This window comes from Desmodus rotundus, chromosome 4 (genome assembly GCF_022682495.2).
Source record: "Desmodus rotundus isolate HL8 chromosome 4, HLdesRot8A.1, whole genome shotgun sequence".
Taxonomy (NCBI): domain Eukaryota; kingdom Metazoa; phylum Chordata; class Mammalia; order Chiroptera; family Phyllostomidae; genus Desmodus; species Desmodus rotundus.
The window spans coordinates 81,604,500-81,619,153 of record NC_071390.1 but is presented as its reverse complement, the minus strand read 5'-3'; the positions used below and the strand labels follow the sequence as shown (position 1 = coordinate 81,619,153).

The 14,654-nt window shown below is 37.2% G+C and overlaps 1 protein-coding gene across 7 annotated transcripts in view; it reads right to left on the bottom strand.

Moving 5' to 3' along the window:
• ARHGAP24 (Rho GTPase activating protein 24) overlaps nucleotides 1-14,654 on the bottom strand; it is a 494,910-nt gene that overhangs the window by 154,487 nt on the left and 325,769 nt on the right. The window contains exon 1 of one of the 7 annotated variants that reach the window (XM_053923242.2): nucleotides 4,860-4,878. The exons of 5 other annotated variants lie outside the window; for them this stretch is intronic. The gene's annotated coding sequence lies outside the window, so the exon portion shown is untranslated. Of the gene's footprint in view, nucleotides 1-3,627; nucleotides 3,974-4,859; nucleotides 4,879-14,654 lie in introns of those variants that run through there. One more of the 7 variants, XM_045183729.3, reaches the window with a different exon arrangement.

The following is a 14,654-nucleotide window of genomic DNA, read 5'->3' as shown; positions in this document are numbered from 1 at the left end:
ACTATACCTGAATAATAATAAAACCTATGTTTAAAAACATAGTTCTTACATAAACTTATAAAGAAAAGGAGGTACTTCTTTCAGTCCTCAGTCCAGTGAAACTCATTCTACAAGAGGATGGGAGGCGCAACCTCCAGTTAGTTCTGTACTTTATTATCAAAATAGGCCAAGCATGCTGACTGGTAAAATATTTTATCAGAGGAAAGCATATAAAAGTCTTTTTATTGATCTTGATATGTCAGAGTAGAATTCTTGAACATTCCTTTAAGACCCAATATGCCTATAGTAGAAAACTTTGCAATAATTTTCTATTGATGGTTTTTTGGCCATTAGAAATACTTGAAGTTGTAATTACATTTTCTTAAAGTGATTATTTGAATTATATATTTATGAGAATCATTTGGTTATTAAAACATAACGAGTTTAGTTCAATATTAGTATTTAAAAAAAATATTTGCTGTGTGTGGTAGGGGGAAGCTATTAGGGGAAACATGGGTAGACCCTTGGAGTCAGGTTTGAAGTCTGCCTTAGAAGAAATAACTTAAGCGTTTAAAAGACAGGAATTGAATTGGTTGTAAAAATAAGTATTTGAGATAAATTAGTCTGGTAAGCACTTGCTGTGATGGCCAAGGATCACAAGCAGTCACAGTTTGGGCCCATCCTCCAGCACCCAGACTCTACCAGTTCCACTTCTTTAGAAGACACGCCGGACTCCAGCCAAATGAGGCAGGCCGCGTGAGCAGACTGGTAGAAAACGTTGTAGTCTCTGTCTTGGATGGAAACCTGCCTGCTGCCATCTGCTCCCGCTCCAGCCACCACGTTCTCGCAGCCCAGTGGTGCACTAAAGAGCCCAGGGGCTGGCCTCAGAGACACATTCTACCAGGGGAGTAGTTGTATCGCACACACTGCCCGTCATGTTTCTTGTTCCCAAATAGCCCAGGCCTACTTTAAGGAGTCCGGAAGTAATAGTTTAAAGCTGTATGAGTGCTCATTGCTTCATCCAAATCTATACTTCTTTGGGAGGAGTTAGTAAGCAAAACAGAACTTAATGACCTTAATGATACGGAAAAGAAACATAAAAACTGCTGATACTGCTTTAAGCCAACTCCATACACTATAATCATATTTCATCTCAATTTATCAAATGTCTTTATGAAAGTGTAACTGTGTCAATATGTGTAAACAACTGTTGATAAAGGTTTCCAAGCCTAGTTCGACACTAGATAGTAAGAAAGCATGAAGAGCAGAGATGCCGGTATGACAGACAAGGTCATCCTGTGCCTGGCAGCCATTCATCCCACTCTTTCCCACTAACAAGCCCCATTTTCTGCTCACAGCGAGGGCAGTGATCTCTCCGTCTCAGGGCAGGTGGGCCTTTCCCCAGTCCCAGGGGACAAATCATTATTGCTTTCTGGACCAGGGTGAAGAGATTGAGTGTAGGTCTAAAGAAAGAAGGTTCAGTAAGTTAGAGACTCTGAAAGTTGAAAGTCTAGAATAAAATATAAAGCTAAAAGAAGAAAGAGAGGGAGTGAGAGCACAATGTATTAAGAAGTTTAAGCTTTTAAAAAAGTTAGAGATACCTATCAAATATGTAAGTAAAGGCTAACATTTTATCTTTAACTAGGAGAGTTTAATGGCATAAAAGTAAATGTGTTTGAACAGACTGGCATGTGCTTTGAGGTCAGTACCTATAATCTCTAAACCTCTTTACTCATCTAAAGGATAAACACAGACACAATTCAAGGCTTTTCGTGGCTGTTTACACTGATATGGTTCACCAAATAGATGACTAAGTTTCTAGTCTCTTTTGCTTGAAAGCTAATCATGGGGACAGAGGGACATCACACTGGACCACAATCATCGGAGACACACGGACACTCTTGTGTTTATAGAACAGTGTCAGAGGCCCTCCATTATGTCTCCTCAGTCACGGTGATAAAGTCCCGTTATGCCCTTATAAAGAAGTAGCCAAATTTTAGATCATGGCAGCAGAAAAGCCAAACTAGTGCAGGCTCCAATATAAAAAGGCCAACTACCAATCTCTGTACACCTCAAGCTCCATATGTGCCCAATAAAACTTGCCCTTCTTAACTCGCAGAGAAAGCATGGCAGTGTTGGAGTCGGGTGTCTTCTGCTCACCTTCCCAACAGCGTCTGAGAGCAAGGAGCCTGGAGAGGGCGCCCGAGGGACGGAGCAGTCCCAGGCATGCAGCAACAGGTGGCGTCCTAACTTAGAATATCGGACCCTTCCTTCTCGACTGACAATGTAAAAGTAGGACAAATGACTTTGATGTTGTGTTAGCTGGTGTTTTGAACAATTTCAATGTTCACTATATTTGAATATAATTTGTTTTACTTGGTTTGTCTTCAAAACCTACCTAAATGGAGACCAATTTTAAATAAAACTTTAAAATGGACATTTTTAAAAAAATTCTAATTTTATCAGTCTCAGCAACAGAATCCAACTTAAGACAGACAAGTATGTGCTACAGGTTGACAATGTGTTTTATTAAGAATTTTTGCTCTTGGCTTCATTTCCATTGACTAAAGTTTCTCAGATATGCTATTGTTCTTTCATCAGACCTAAAATTTGAACAGTTGAAGGACTTTTTAGTATTTCATTATAATTATTTCTCGTTTTAATACATTATCTTTTCCCTCCATTTAAAATGTGATAATTTTGAATTGTTTCTTACCCATTTTATACAATACCAAATACTCATATGTGTCCCTTTTCTAGGCCTGTATCTCCTGAATACAACCTCCTGTATATTTATTTAGATAAAACACAATGTACCTCTTTTATGTTTGGGGTGGGTTCAGTTCACTATCTAACGTGCAACACTGTGCTGGATGAAGGCCTGTCAGTTTACCCAGAGCACATGCTGAATGGGAGGGCACATGCACGCCCTCCAGTACGTCCTGCATACTGGCGTCGGCCGTGCCGTCTTTGTGTTCACAAGACATAAGTTCCAAATTCACACATGCTGACAACAGAGCTTTATAAGCTGACAGAGTAATCAGAAGTACATCAAAACATAGCAAAGTGTTGTTTGGTTTTCTTTTGGTTCTCAAACATTTTTTTAAACACACACACACCACACACACATAATGGCCAAGCAGAAGTTTTCATTTTGACAAGCAAAAACACAGAAAACTCCCACGGAACTTGTATCACCAGATTAGAACCTAAGACACCCTTTGTCTCCAAACTTTCAACCACTAAAATGTGGGGGAAGCAAATAATATACCACAGCAAGTACTCCAAAAATCTAGCAGTTCAGATTCACACCTAAAGCAGTTTCCATATGCTTTCAAATCAGCACTGGGATTCTGTACACGAACAGCCGTATCATTTGGCAGCAGCAATTAGTGAAAGAATCCAAGAAAACGGCACCAAACTGATCACATTTTAGTGTAAGAAGAGCACTACTTCCAATCCATTGCCACAATTTGACACCGTGGAAAGCCGAATGGATCACGTCGGAAAACAAGGGCATAAATAAACCCACATACAGTCTAGGACCTGAATGGGTGGTGCTATAAATACCCCCAACCCATCCAACACAGTCAGCAGCAATCCCTGGCAATCCGTCTCTAAATTAACGAAAAAGCACCCAGCTCTCACCTTGCACAAATACACACTCCAGTGGTCAGTGACAAATGCAAGCTGCACTTGCAGGCTGGGAGACAGAGCAGCTGCTCTGTCCTGATCCGCTTAAAGCACACTGAAGTCGAGCAGGCTTTGGTCCTACCCTCTGCTGGTTCGCTGCAGTTTCTCCCATGACTCCATCATCCAGGAATGGAAACCACTGCCCTCTCCCCAGCTACTGAGCTCAGGTGAAAACGCTGAGTTCTGCAAGGTCACCGCAAGGTGAACACAGGCAGAAGGGTTGTATGAGGAAGAGGAACACGGGGGATCATCAAGGAAAGACTCTAAGCTTCAGACACCTTGCTGTTCAAGACATTCTGAACTCCATAAATCAGAGCTGTGACAATAATCAGAGAAGCAGTAAATCTGAGAATCCCTGAATGGCACTGAGCCAATCTGCTAACCCCAGGGGCACTCTTCAAGCATTAATCTCCCTCCCTCCCTCCCTCTCTCTCTCCCTCTCCCTCTCCCCCTCCCCCCTCCCCCAACACACACAGACTTCTCTGTAGCTATTCTATTGGCCCAGATATACTTCCAAACCAAAAAGTTTTTGCAAACCCTTTCCATGTAACAAGGCATAAAGAAAGGTCTTACAAAATTGAGTATTTGCCAAAATCATAATAAAATAATTACTTGAAGAGCAAAATCATTTTTGGTCCATAAACTAATTCATATTAATGGAGTCTTGCTTTTTCTGTAATACTAGAATTATGCAAACATTCCCCAATATTAAAAAGATAGTAAAGATGTATTTGTTTCAGAATTGACTGGAAGAATTGATTTAAAATTCTCATAAAAATTCCTAGCATCCTTTTCAAGATTAGTCTTGTCTTCTCCACATCTAATTTGGAGAGGTTTCAAGAAGGCGTTTCTTGTCTAAAACATAAGGATTCTGCATGTATATATTATAAACAGATACAAACATGCTTATAAATGTTTCCCTGCAGAGTCTCCTAGGTTCTTATTTCCCATATTTTGGTTTTCCTATCAGAAATGGAAAAGGAACAATATTTAAGCTTTCAAGCATATTACAAAATATTATTTCTCTTAGCTGTATATTTTTTCTTATAGGTATACAGATATTTACTGATGTTTAGATCAATAGCTTCAATAGGAAATTATTTTAACTCTTCTGGCACTTTCCTCTCCCCTCTTCCCTCCCCAATCACCAATGTTCACCAGCCATGTGACTTGAGCAATTTATCTACCTTCTGGGTTTTCAAGAGGACTCAGGCTTCACAACAAAGTGTCTGTTTCCAGTGGGCTATAAATAGAGTTCAAGATTTTACTGAACTTCTGTCCTCCTTGTGGCGGATCGGGATGGCAGCAAGCACACGACCAGAGTTCCATGTGGTCTTTGAGGCAGAACAAGATCAGCTGAAACCCTGACAGAAAACCTTCATGTGTTTGGCTGGTTTCACAGTTCACCTGGTGTCCTGTGGTACTCCTGTGTTTGAGGGTCTTCCCCAAGGGGATTAATGAAGGGGAAAGGTTGGGGATGGAATGCCAAGTTCACTGCTGAGTTAATTCAGTAACAAATGCTTCTGGGCATCCATGCTAATGTTCCTACAATTATATGCGTTATTTAAAGATCAGGTTGTTTCGGGTGGGGTGGGGGTTGGGGACCAGGAATGGGACTAACAATGTGAGCACCTGTCTCATAAAACACACAGGGCTGGGAGCATCATGGACATTATCTCAGCTAATCCTCACAGTGACCCCGTAGCTGCAATTATTTCCATTTCACAGATGAGAATAGTCATTCTGCACACTGTTACCACTGGCTGGTAGAGCTTGAATTACAGTCCAGGTCAGCAAGTCCTAGGGTCCCATATTCAGTGTAAATTTGTTACTTTATAACTTTGTCAAAAAGAAAGTGAAATAAAATTTTGTTTTTAAATAGTGGGGGTAGGAAAGGCAAGAATACAAGTACCAAAAAGTCTTCTTTAGGGTATTTACTAAATGTTAACTTTTATAATAGATAGAGGCAGAGTCTGAACTGAGCCCTACATGGTATATGTTTCCATTCTCCCCTTTTCCAGTGGCACTCCCAGCTGTGAGTGAGACCTTGAAATTGTGTCTGCAAGCCAGCAGTCCTATTCCTACCAAATCCTCCATTTCTGCATCCAATCTCCCTTTTCCAAATTTCTGCAATCTTTTTGGAGAATTCTGGCCTTTGATTATACCTTGCCTCTGCTTTGAACATTCCTATCTGCAAAGTGCACCATCCAGAATTCCTTCATATACCCAGCCTTCTCATCCTCCCTAAACCTAGCTTTAGAAAGAAATCTATAAATTTGGAAGTCTTGCAGAGAGAATCAGTTTGTTTCAGAAATTTTTATTAGAAAGACATATTACCAAGTTAATAATAAGTCAAAATAAATAGTGCAAAAAAGAATAGATACTGTAACCTAAATTTTTCAAGTTAAATTGTGATAAAAAACCCCAAAACACTAACGGTACCCTAAATAGCCAATCAACCCTCATAAAAGAAGCCGAGTGGCCTTCAGCTGTTTGGTATTCAATTCATTGATCCTTTTGCTCAGAACACACATTTTGACACTCACTACAACCCACTGGTTCTAGTGGCCTCATAAAAAAAGAGCCAATCTATTGTGAAGCCCGTAAGGACATACATTACACATGGCAAAGCGAACAAGCTGCTTCCTCTCGGTCTCGAATTCATTTTATTTTTGAATGAAGGATGAAAAAAAATTATCGTCACTTCTTTTGAAGTTACACACTATTACACTAAGCTTGCAATTCTCTCTGAAGTTAGATATGATAAAAATGAAAACATAGTTTTTGGCACTCTCTTCAAAGTCTTATGTGGCTCCGTAAAGGTATGGCGTTTTTCAGACACTACAGCCAGTGTTCCCGAGTGTCATTCCGCAGCAGATAAGAAGAACTTGTTATTCTTCTTATCGCCTCCTTCCCTTCTTCGTCTCAGACTTTTCATTTCTTCTGTTGGATTTTAAGATCCTCATTTCAGAAACATGTATTAAAAAAAACCTTGCACTGAAGTTTAAACGTAGGAAGAAGGGAGCCTGTGAAGGCACAGGTTAGCGTTAGTGATCCTGTGGAGAAAGTGAGTAAGATGTTTTGGTTTTCTTTTGGGTCCTTGCCCGTCTTGCCCGATGATGGCCTCTCCTGGATGTGTCCTGGCGGCAGCGTTTACTTTCACACAAATATTCAAGGAGGTCCGGCTGACGGCCTTTGAGTCCCTCCACTCAGGGTGGAGCTGCGCTCATGGATGAGCAGGACGGAGTTGTTTCTCGTTTGTGATCTAATGAGAAAGCGTTCTTCTAACACATTTTCCCTGCTGCTCTTGTCAGTTTGATTCCTTTTCTCAGGACTTAGAAACAACTCCCCATGATAAAATCTATAAGCTAGGGAAATCAAATACTGTTAAAACATTGAAGGTATTTAGGGAAAAATTTAGAGTATTCTGAAACGTGTAAGCCTTTAGCATTTCAACTACTTTGGATGCTTAAAATCTGTTGTAAAGTCGCAATTGTGTAGTTAAAATCATGAAATCAAGCACTTTCTGAGAAGTCATAATTTACTGTATTTTAAAACATAATTATCTTTTTTACTGGATGGTAATTATTTTTTGTATGCAAAATGATCTATTAATGCCCTTTCTGCTCTAAGATGGGAAGAACCACTGTTCCAGTTTAACTGAAAGGTTTCCTAAATATATTAAGTGGCTTTGGAAAAACAAATACTTTGGAGCATAAATAAGGGAGGGAGGAGAACCTGAAGATTGTTTCTTTGTGAATGCAAGGAAAAGGATTTCTGTGCATGTAAAGTTATTTTAAAATGGACAGTCAGGATCATTGGAAATACTTAATTTTTTTTTTAAATACAGTCTTACAGTGTAATTGTCACCCCCTGACAGCATGACAGGAAAGTACAGACAGGTCATCTGCAAACAGGGCTCTTAGCCACCTGGCAGCAAGGGCCCTTCCATCAGAGTTCCTTCTGGGAGCCTGGGACGCACGGGAACAGGGGTGCTCCAGCTTCCTATCCTGGAGGGTGAAATCTTCAAAAATATCTGTGTCAGTGCCCCGAGAATATATCATAAAATGCATCTATATGCCATGGTACAATAATGATTGAAATTTAGAACACCATGTCACAATTTTTAAGATGCTTTATGGTACATTTACTGAGTAAAGAATATTGGAAAGTAGTATGTGCAATGTTATCTGAATTTTGTAATAAATATTTAATACTGTAGAAAATCTGCAAAATATGCATTGCAGTGTTAATAGATTTTATCTCTAGTTTGATTATAGTAATTTTATTTTCTTCTTGAACTTTTTCCATTTTCTAAATGTTCTTCAATGTCTATTACTACCATAAAAGAAAGAAAGAAAGAAGAGGAAGGAAGGAAGGGAGGGAGGGAGGGAAGGAGAGAGAGAGAGGAAGAGAAAGAGAGAGAGAGAGAGAGAGAGAGAGAGAGAAAGAAAGAAAGAAAGAAAGAAAGAAAGAAAGAAAGAAAGAAAGAAAGAAAGAAAGAAAGAAAGAAAGAAGAAAGAAAGAAAAAGAAGAAAGACTAGTGACTCTAGTTCAAGATATTTGGGAATCATTTTTGAAAATATATTTCTTGTCAAAGCTAATTCACCATGCTTATAATCTCTGGAACTGGAAAAATTCAGTCTTTGACCTGTTATTACCACTACTCTCACATTGTGCATTCAAAACATTCATGAATACACTAAAAAATTTTGAGATGCTGCAGTATTATAAGGAAAATATAAGGTAGTGGTTTCATTGATTTTTAGGAGAGAAATAGGGAAAACAACAGATGTGTGTTTGTGTGGGTGTGTAAGCTCAAACGTAGAGAGAATGGGTATGGTGCCAATATAAATAGCATGATATACACTCATGAATACATAATCACAGTTTGGGGGTCACTACTAATTTCTGAAAGGGGAAAGATAAATGAACAGTATATACATGACCAAGAAAAGGTATTGTCTTCTCAAAAATGATCTCGCCTTAGCATGCATTTCAGAGAGATCTTTTCTATAACAGCAACACTAACTTCCTCTTTGGGAGTAGCAGGGTACCTGGCAGAGAGATTGCTTGCTGATGATACTTAGGCCTTACTTGCACTTCCGTTTGTGTTCTGTATCTTTCTGACCTAACTGGGAGCCAGCTGGTAGAGAACTCAGGATTACGAGAAAAATAACGAAAAATTATCCTGTTAAGTAAACGGCAGGCTCCAGGCCTTAGTGTATATATTTCTTGGGAACAACAGTGTTGAACACAAGAAACCTTGAGGCAGTCAGGATTATTTGGACTCAACCTAAAGTTCATCTTCCTGCTTATGTTTTATTTATTTGTTTGTTTGTTAAAACAGTATTTGAGAAACTGGAAAAATAGCAAGACCAAATCCAGAAATTCAGTATTTTACTTTTCAGTAATTAAGTCTTAGCCATGTTTTTCTTTTTAAATTGAAATAAAGTTTTCTAACATGCTCATATGGACAAAAAGTTTCATTGGCTGAGCAGGGCTATATTTCAAGAGAACGGGTTTTGCTCTTTAAACAAAAAGTCAACACAAATGAAATTGAGAGCTCACCATGCTCTTTATATATTATTGAGCTAAAGGCTCAAAAATATACAATGTGATATTTTCAAAACAATGATTTCCATTAAATGCTCTTCAGGAAAATAATAAGTAGTACTGTTACTTATGTTCTGTCTTCATTTGGACTGTAACTAAACAAATTTATATTTGCATTATCCCCACCCTTTAGTTTTGCTACTGTTAGATTTCCAGTTATTTTTGGAAACTAAATAAAGCTTGAATATACTTACATTTTATTTTTATGGAATGAACTACTATCATTTACTACATTTCATTTTGGTTGATTAAAAAACAATTGAAAAACTCAATTTATGCATTCACATGGAAATAAGAGTAAAAGACCTGTTTATGGATTCTATTTTATCATGCAAAAAGACACTTTTTTAAAAATTTTAATCTATGCAAGGGTACTAATCACTCTATGGTCCTGTTTAAAATTTAGTAATACTATTAGGACAACTTTCTGTTTAAATTTAAATATCGTAATATTAAAGAAAGTGGTATCTACATTCCTTTCACCACTACAGCGTTTTCACTAGGTGCACACACACATGTAGATACGGATTCCAACATTTAGCTATGTGTAGAGTTTTATGCAGTTGTAGTCATAGATTTTGTTTACCATATCACTTTGATATTTTATCAGCATTTTCCTTGTATCATTAAAATGAGATATTTGGAAAACAACTTTGTAAACTTCAAAATATACAAATAAAATCATTATTATATTTGTTATTTTAAATGCATGCATATTATTTTAGATTAATATGATATAGGTTATTTATTTATCCCTCTATTGGTGGGCACAAACTTTGCTGCCAGTTTTTCTGGTAAAATTATACTATTATGCTACTAAGAATATGTTTTTCTGTAGATTTATTTTTTCAAAGTCTTCTCTTAGAACAAATTTCTAGAAAAAAATCACTGGGTTAAAAAATTTGTAAAAAAATCACTGGCTTAAAAACAAGGAGCTTTGTTTTTAAGTGCCCCTAAATTTGGCATACAGTAGCTTTAAAGCATCTCTTTATAGGATGGAGGGTGAGTGAATAAGCATATGTATAATTATTTGTTATAGGTTGTATTGAATATTTTAATCCATATGCCAATTTTCTGTGTTCTGATGGTCCAAGTAGTTTGTACAATATTTTGTGGCCATGTTTATCTTTATCCCTAGAACAAGGATGAACAATAAATATTTTATCTCAATAAAACATTAATTATAGGTGATACTGATCTCATAAGTTTCATTTATACATGCCAATAAATTCTAATTTATACAGTCTGCTTACAAAAACATACGTGTTACTCGAAGAACTCATTGTAATTTTTATGTGATAAATTCCATGTGTAGATTCTTTGAAGCTTTCAAAGGACTGGTACATATTATAGTATTAAAAATATCCATTAAAATTAATGATGGAAGAGAAGAGTCATTGTTTCCATGTTACAATTCATAAGTCACTTATTCACTAAGAGGCATGTTTAAAATTATTCACATCTTACTTATATTTTATAGTTTTAATGATTATCTTAAAAATGGTATTTTGATACTGTTCAATTTTTGACATTATTAAAACTGTAAACAATATAGTACATTATATGAGTCAAAATGAATTTGTGCTCATGGAAGCTTGCTTTCTTAAACTGAACTTCAGCTATTTCAACAGAGAAATTTAGAGGAATTATAGTCAAACACCAGGCAGGATTTTCATTCTATAAGTCTCCACTAAAACAGACCATAAGAACAAAAAATCTGCATATGCAAAAGAACTTTCTTAATGCCAGTAAAATTTTGTACTGATGTATGTTCCTTTTTTACTTTTCTTTTCTCTCCATTGCCAATTTTGACAATGGGAATTAGAGACATATGGAAAATCTATGTACCACCAAGAATCAGCAGCAAATGGAGAGGTGTCCTGCTTTGGTGGAAAGAGAACTGGAATGGGAGTTTGGTGGTATCTGCCACTTCCAGCTGAGTAACCCTGAGCAAGTGACTACTCCCACCCCCCGCCCCGTCTCCTTTTCCTTACCCATCAGATGAAATTTCAATCTGAATGGACATTGAAATGCCATATAAAATGAGGATCTAAAAAGTTGTCATTAAATGGTAATCTGCACTAAATTTTATGAATTTGGTGTTACATTGATTTTGAAATGAACTCCATGAGTTTTATGACTAGTCAAGTATAAATAATAATGCAATATAAAGATATTACCATCATGTCGTACCAGTATTTAATCATAAAGCAGAAAAAGAAAGGAATGACACATACAAACTGAAGAGAGAACCATTCCATACAACTTTGCAGCTACACAACTTCCAAACTGGCTCAACAGTCATTCTCAAAATATTTCTTCTGGAACTACTCCCCTCCACAGGTTGCATGACATTTCCCATCAAAGCAACAATAGGAAAGAAACTATATAATGACAGACAATCTGCTGTGAAGAGGGTTATGGTGACTCCTTGAGAGAGAGGGGGGAAGGCTAGGACTGAACAAGTGAGCGCAGGCAGTAGGGAAGGCAATGAACATCTCTACCTATGCAGGGAATCCCTAAATGCTGTTAAATGGCTGCAGAGAGGAAAACAAACAGAAGAAAAAATTCACTGAGGTGGAAGAGGACCTGCTGTAGTTGAGCCCTATTTCTCTCTAATGAGAAGACATATTGCCTAAAGTGAGTTTTTCCCTTTCTCACCGAAGTTCTAAATGACATTATGGTCAAGGACATTAGACGCAGAAGGATGCATTTAAAGGGATCTGCCAACTGAGGTCCTTCTGATGATAAAGCCAATCATCCTCTGGTCATAAACATTTCTTTTCTGACTTATATGGTCCTAAACTAGGCTAAAATGGATAAGAGAGTGAAAAGAGCTCATGTGACATCAGAAGTTTCTTTATGCCCTTTCTGAGGAAAAAAGTACATTATGGAGCAGTGATTTAAAATGAGTATAATTATATTAATTTTACAGATGAGAAAAATGAAGCTTAGGAAATTCAATGTCACAGTCATCATGTCACTATCATCCAGTAAGTGTTCAAAAAAGCAGCATTTTCTTAGATTTAGTCCAAAGAGAGATAGGGAGCTGGATTTTAATAACTAACATTATGGAAATATCTGATATGGATCAGCTGTCTACGAATTTTATCAAACAAAGCAATTAGCTAACTGGGACAGATTCCAACCCAGACCCCAGGAGCTAGGGTACAGGGCTATGACTTTGTATTAAATATCTCAGTAAAAGTCTTTATGTTAAAAGGATTATCTTCACTGTGGTGTTTTACTTGGTTTTAATAAGATGATCAGATGCGAAACTCTTAATTCTAACAAAACTAATTCTGTGGGGAAATAGTCACTTTTCACCTAAATGTATCAGTAAGTTTTGCACACCTACATTTCATGATATCCTCTCCTAATGTGAATTCAACGTTTTACTTCTCATTTAAGGATATAATGGATATCAATCAAGCAAGACTTAAATTTAACTGTTTAGGAAACTTTCACTTTGAAGAATTAAACTATAACTCGTAGTTAGGGATTGTTCAACTGAGGACACTAATGCCCACAGGCAAAAAGTCCCTTGTTATAAAGTCACATAAATGTGAGCATTTGAGTCAGGCCAAGAAAATACAATGAGATTTTCCATTTAGTTGTTATTTCTACTTTACTACAAAGTTCTGTCTCATGATTTCTACTCAGGTAGTTAGGTTGTTTTTCCCTATTGTTAGAGATCAGCACTCCAGTCAGTCAAAGGAAGCCAGGCTATGGATAGATAAATCCAAGTAAACCACTTCCCAATCACTCCTATGCTTTACTCCTAAGTGAAAGTTGAGGTGAATTGAGGTACTTACTATTCTGTTGTGGTCTTTGGTCTTGGTCTTTCCAATGAAGAGATGACTATTTTTGATTTTGGTCAATCATAAGAACTACCTGGAATGAGGTAGATCTTTTAAAAAGAAAATAAACCCAGACGGGGGCTCTCAAGGAGACAGGAAGAAACTATTTTCTGGCTGTCAGGCTTGGGTCTGAGTTTTGAGGAAATGGACGGCTAGACGGCCTCCTAAGTGATACGTCCCAAAGTGGCAGTAGCTACAGGAAAACAGAGAAGGGCCATGGTGTAGTTGAAGCAGGTCACTCTGGAGATTAGGTCATATTTCCTGCTTATCATTTTCCTTTGTTTCCCATGGGTCCTTTGTAAGAACCCAGTCTTATATCAGGTGTTCTACTCGTTATAATAGGGGAGGCTGCATCGAAAGTTATTAAAGAACGAGACCTTAGAAGTCATCATGGGACGATGGCAGTAGCTCACACAAGTCTACCCCTGAAGGGGAGGGCAGGGAATGCTCAGGGCTCTCAGGAAATGAGAACTGAAGCTGTGTGGCCCCATGTGAGACGATGTCTTTATTGACAGACAACTTGGAGAACCTGAGTCTTATTTGAAGGCTGGGAGTAGTTTCCTTAGTACAAGGGAAGATAACTTTTTATTGTTGGAGAAAAAATTTAGTTAAGAGATTTACATTTTGTGGTAGATTAATCTAGGTTTTGAAAGAAGTCTGAATTAGTTTTTTTGGAATTTAGTGGATGTTATAACAAATAATCTTAAATTGGAGATACTTCTTTCAGAATCATTAACCCCCTCACCCCCATGAACCTACATTTCATAGAAACAAGTAGCCAGGTTTATTTTAATTTGCTATTATTATCCAATAATCATGGCATGAAAAAGATATCAAATTATTTATTTAAAGGGTGAGAAATTCTCGATTACTTGGAGCTCTGATTCTTATTATTGAAAAACACTTTTATTATAAAAGAAAATACTAATTATGTCCACCAGCATTTATTTCTCTCTACATATTTTGCACTAAAGGGTGATATGAGCATATTTGGAGAAGATGCTAAATCAATTCTGCACACATGTATTGACTTTCCTCTCTCTAGGTCTTCCTGATAATTTAGCCACATGATAATAAAACATGTGAAGAGCTGCAATCTGTGAATACTTGCTCCTAACTGGAGTTGCACCTTCATTATTAAAATATTCTATTTTTACCACATTATCAGTGGAATAAATGCTTAAGTAATGGGAATAGAAAAATAAAACTTTATAGTAGAACCAACCTAGAAATTTTGTCATAAAGATCAAGTAGCATGAATATAAGAGACAAGGGAGATGGTTGCTACTAAGGTGACCTTGCATACCAAGTTTCTCTGGGCTGAGCATTTCATTGCCCTTGACTAGGATTCTGTTTCTATTCATATTCACCAGCTGCTGGATCTCAAGTTCCAGGGTAAAGTCACCCCTCTGATGAAGAATAATGAAGAAACATCTGCTAAAATTTACATAACTCTAATATTACTAAAAATATGTTATAACATTTACAATCCAGCATCTTGAGACA